Raw genomic sequence first — 5,676 nt, 5'->3', positions numbered from 1 at the left:
GACGACAAAAAAACGGCAAGGGAGAAACTTTCAGTTTGGCCGGGGCTCAGGCAGAAGAGGGAAGTTCAACCTGGAGGGTTTAGCAGAGGGACACTTCGCCTTTCTGAAAAGTAGTTTCCAGTTATGATCCGACACTGACTGATAATAAATGAAATATTGTTTTAGCCGAAAGAGGAGCTGGTAAATGATTTATGTATTTAAATTAGACTTTTATTTAATGTTGGACATCAGATGAATGAACTCATTTACCTGAGAGGCGTTCCAGCATGTGAGGAGAGAGAAAGTAATTGGGCTTTTGTAGTTTGCAGTGACAAAGCATGCCTGAGTACTGGCCGTAAAACAGTAATTTAATTAAATATATATATATATATTAGAAAACTTTAAGGCCAAGAAAAATTCCAAGCAGATCGTTAATAACCAATAGCAGTTGTCTGTGGAACACAGTTTAAGCTGTATAGCTCTGGATAGGATAAAGGCATTTGAATAGGAAATATTTTGATATATCCTGTAGAGGGACCCTGATTACTGCTGATACAGTACGCTGGTATAGAATGTCATCAGCATAAGGCAAATAAGCAACGCCGTTCTCTTTCTCATTCTTGAAAGTAAAAAAAAGTTCATTCCTGGTAGAGATGCACATTTCAAAAAAAAGCTTCTTGGCACTAAGAAGTGCGAACTGCTACTGCAGCGCTCGCAGGGCTTGTCAGCTGTGTGTGTCTGTGATACACAGCCTATCTGGTTGTATGGGTGTTGAGCAACAGAGTGGAAAGCAGTTATTCAAATTGCTTGCTGTATTCTTTTATTAAGAAGTGAGATTAAATTTTTGGGGTGGAGGAAAGGTTCTTTCCATTTCAGCCACAAAAGAGTTAACACAACTAGATCTAGATAACGATCAATTGATAAATGACGATTGAACCACATAGATAGCATTAGACTGCCAGTTTAGTATTAGACCTTTTTCAACCGATTTAGCCTCTGTTGTCTCTGGAATGTTAGGAAATGTTCGACATGACAAAGAAAGGAAACAAAACTAAATAAAGAGCATCACTATCTGTGTGTATGTGGTGAGGGGGAGGTCAGATAATTTAGGACAACCAGCTCATTAGATCAAACCAAACATTCATGCACGTAAGCCAGGCTGTTTGGGCTTTGTTCTCTTTTTGAAAAATAATGTTTTAAATGTGCTAATCCTTGTGCGTTTTCTGAATTTTGTACAATGCTGAACATGCGTGGTCATGCTGTGTTCTGTAGGAAAGGGGAGAAGTAACATGCTAAATGACTAAATGTGTGGTAGGTGCTGTATCAGTGTGTATCCTTCCGTTGCAGTACACACGATAGCACTGCAAAGGTGGTGATTTTGAGCAGGTTTATTTCTTAAAAGTCCGTTCTTAACGTGTTTGAGTTCTGTGTTAATCTCCTTGTCATATTTTGTTTGTTTATCATGTGCTAAACATACTCAGTCCAAATATGCTTTCATCATGCTCTTAAGAGGAGGGTAAGTTCTTTTGCTATATGCACTTATCTCCTCTTTACAGATAATATTTTGTCTTGTATTTCTAGTTAATGCTTTTACAACGTATTGTCTCGTGCAGGCTACAAGCACAGACTGTGTGCGAGTGTAGCTGCAAATTTGTGTCGAAGTGCCAATCGTTCTTTCTAAATCACTGAAATTTTGACTTGATTTTTGTTACCTGTTTTCCTCTATTTGTTTGATAATTATATTCGATCCACCTTCTGGAAATGTAAGTATTTTTAATTTTTTTCCTATTCTTTAAGAAGAATTGTTTTCATGATTACAAATAGCATGATGTTATTATATGTACGTAACTTGCAGCGAAGTTTGGCATGGTTTGAAAGAACTGCTTAATGAAACTTTTCCAGCCATACATAGTAATGCTAGAGACATTTCTTCTTTAAAGTTCGAAGTATAATGCTGGCTTTCTCCATGTTTTCGTAGAAGCAAACAAACTCTCAGCTCCATCAGTTTTCCCTGTAGTTGTAATTTAATATCAGGCAGGGTTTTTTTTTAGTACAAAGATTGGACCATGGCAAGAAAAAAGATTCAGAACAAAACAAAACCTTGCGATTACTCCCCATTCTTATCCTTTAACTCACACTGCACAGCTCTCTGCATAGTATAGGAATGAATATCTCTTCTCAGAATGAAAGGAATCTACTTCATCTTTGCAGGGAAACTTATATTTGTTAGAAATTTTAGGATTTATTGTATAGGGCCGAGACATTAATAACAAGTATGAGAATATTTATTTTTAAATTCTTGAGAGAACAGGAGCGCAGGAAAATGGCATCTCCACATTCCAGAGCAAATATAGCTTTTGGTAGAGTGATAGGAGAAGAGCAATAGTCTCCTAAATTACCTGTCAGAAGTTTATGACGTGGCCACTTGACTGCATTGTTTTGCCTATGCACCTTTTTTCAATATAAAAGAGTGCGGTGCGCTTGGAAGAGGTCATCCCATTCTGTATACAGAAGAATGTCTGATAACCTCAGAGGGCATAAATCTTAACTTTTAAAAAGGAGTGCTTCTTTGGGTCACTTTGATCAGTGACAGTTCGAGAATGAGCAGAAACCCTCGGCTTCTCTTCCATGCTCATCTGGTTAAGTCCAGGGCACACACTGCCCATGCTGGTTCTGGCAAGGAGCTGCTAACGACAGAAAAGAAGGCCTGGATGTGATTGATTAAAAAAGACAGGCTTTTATAATTTTCTACTCTCATAAATGTTTTGCGCATTTGTCAGAATAAGCAATGCTACCTTTCTTCTCCCAGTTATCTTAAGGGCTGTAATGTTCTAAAATACTTTCTAATTGATCTCAGAAATGCGACCATAGGAGAAACCCACAGTGACCCAAAATTCCAGAGCTGCGTAGCTTTTTGTTGAGAAAGAAGTATGCTTAATGCATTTCAAATAAAAAGGTGATAGCCTTTCCAGAAGCCTTTTTTTTTTTTTTCAATGTGAGAGTGAAAAAGCAGTATATCAGAATTATAAATGGATCTGTGCGTCATTATATAGTAATTTAGGATTCACTCAATGATGTAACAAAATTAACAACATAATTTCATTGTGTAACTGTATCTTATTAAAGAACAACTGTCTGACATTCTCTTACAGTTGCTTTATTTAACTTCATGCAAATATTATTAGTAGTGACATTTCTCTATTGTACATTAGATTCTCTCATTAGCATGATGTGTTAGTTATCACCAGAGAAATCACTTCCAGATAGGTGAGGGGGAAACCAAGAAAACTAAAAATTAAATCAATGATGTATATTAATACAGACGCGTCTGTTCATGAGAGATATGGTACAGTAAATTCAACTTCTTTTTCTTGCACAGATGCATGCTTATTCCAATGAAAACGAAATAATACTTATAATTTGTGTAGTCTGCATTAATGCTGCTGGAAATATTACATTGCATGCAGTGTGCACTGCCTATTTTGAGCTGTGCTTGTATTCTACAATCTGATAGTTCCTAATGTTGGTGTAGACGTAAGCACATAAAATGTTTATTCAACCTGTATTTAAAGATAGGAGTGTAGCGTAATGTCTAACGGATTGAAGGGGAAAGCTTCTTAAATTTCCTGGGTTGATGGTTATAAAGATTGTATGTAATTTTGCCATTTATTATGTAATTAAATGCTTTACTGTAGCATATAACTATTCTTTTTATATAGGTGTACATGCAGAAAGAGATCAAACATAACAGAACAGCAGGCTACAACACCATACATTGATTTATTGTGAACATTTGGGGAGGAAGTTTAATGCTGATAAAACACATTTTGTCATTTACAGTAGTTAGCAATTGTCTTTGTCAGTGATCATCAACAAACATAATCTGTTTATTCAATATGTATATTTCTCATCACACCATTTTAAAGATAAGCTGACACCAGTATTTTTTGATGTTGTTCATGAATGAGTTGACGTGCAAGTACAAATTCAGATGCTTAATCAGGTTGCATAGGCTTATTTCAGGTATCTGTTTTAATTTCGATGGATATTTTGGCAAAGCATAATTTACTGCTGTAATAGTTCATTTCCCCTTAGCAAATGAATAGTATTTGCATCGAGAATTTTGTGGTGCTTCTGATGTGCCTCAGAAGGGAGGCATTATAAATTACTGTACATGACAAAAGCCCGGGATGTTTTCTGTGGCATATGGAGCTAGACACACAAGAACGTGCAGAAGTATCAACATGGCTGTGTATGTGGTACATGGTTAAAAGGAAAAGAATTCCTCTCAAACCTTCTTTTACTGTATTTATTATTTCCAGGATAACTAAGACACAGAAAAATATTTCCAGCTTCCATCTCTTGCACATTATACACAGACAGTGTTCGAACATATTTGTGCTGTTTTCTCTTTTAGTTGATGATGTGCTAGAAACGCTGTCACATCTTTGCTTAAGTTTGAGATGTGTATGCACAAAACTGTAAAGTCTGGGTGAAGCTTTGAAGCTTATATTAAAGCACACACAGACAAATATATTGTGCAGTAAGCACCAATGCTTGAGGTTTTTAAATGTATAGTTTTTCTGCGTTCTACTTTTTTTTACTTTGTATTTTAGTAGTTACTTTTTCATGTATAGTTTTATGTGGATTTGATTAATGTAGTGACAGAACAGATTTGGTATATAACAGCGGCAGAGTCTCTTGCTCTTATGTCAGGGTTAAGAGCCAAGGCAAATCTTCCCTAGCTAATTAGATGCTGAGTAAGGCATCTTAGTGAAGTTGGGGCAAAAGTGAATGGGTCACAGCTGAGGCAAGATTGCGGGGACTGTAGTGATAGTGAAAGTATTCACATTTGCCAGGTCATTGTGACACTGCACTGATTGCAGAGGAATGCTCTGTTCACTGATACAGAACTACCGTCATAAAGTACAATCAGAAACAAAAGCTTTAAAGAGCTTTTACTTTTTACTAGAAGTGCTCAAAGCATATGCTGTGTCTAGCTTTCTTTGCTCAGTTATTCTTGTGAAACAATAGTGCTTGTGCGTGTGTAAAAGGATTTGCCTTGTAGTCTGATGTAGTCTGATGGTTCTTTGCAGTTGAGAATTTGCGAATTTGGGGTTCCTAGTGTGGCCAAGAGGGGATAAATGATACTGCCTCCAAAAAGAGAAGGCTGAAATACGGGAGAGGGAAAAAGAAAGCTACATCATTGCCTACTCTTAATTTTTTAGTTCAGAAAGATAAACATTAATGCAGCTTTTTCCTATAATTCAGGGAATACAGTCACAAAATTTCAGCATCTAGATTAACTACAGTTAAGGGTTTTAATTTTCGCCCAGCTAGTCTGTGGATGGGGATAATCTTAAAAAGCAGTTTTATTTAATGATGGTATGTTTGCTTATTTACAGTTTTTAAGTGATGCAGAATGCATACTTTAGCTAAACATCAGCCTGTCTAACAGCTATCCAGAACAGGAGACTGTATGTCAGACTGTGGATAAGCATCTGTTGCTTTGTTGCTGCTCATCCCACTCATTATAGTAATGCCCTAATGCCTCCTTTCCCTTTCTGAAATATTTGACAACGGTTTTCTCAATGATTTTCCGTCACTGACAGAGAAAACAGTGCGAGTTGTACGGCAGTTGTTTTGTCATAGACATTTTGTCTTAGAGAGGCCATCTCTTCGTGGGGGAGGGGGGGG

The 5,676-nt window shown here is 36.8% G+C and overlaps 1 protein-coding gene across 1 annotated transcript in view; it reads left to right on the top strand.

The window, feature by feature from the left end:
- The window catches only part of BNC2 (basonuclin 2), a 226,419-nt gene that overhangs the window by 1,208 nt on the left and 219,535 nt on the right, over nt 1–5,676 (top strand). The gene's annotated exons all lie outside the window — the stretch shown is intronic.

This window comes from Meleagris gallopavo, chromosome Z, assembly GCF_000146605.3.
Source record: "Meleagris gallopavo isolate NT-WF06-2002-E0010 breed Aviagen turkey brand Nicholas breeding stock chromosome Z, Turkey_5.1, whole genome shotgun sequence".
Lineage (NCBI taxonomy): Eukaryota > Metazoa > Chordata > Aves > Galliformes > Phasianidae > Meleagris > Meleagris gallopavo.
Note: the sequence above shows the minus strand (reverse complement) of the source record. Positions and strands in the feature narration are given on the sequence as shown.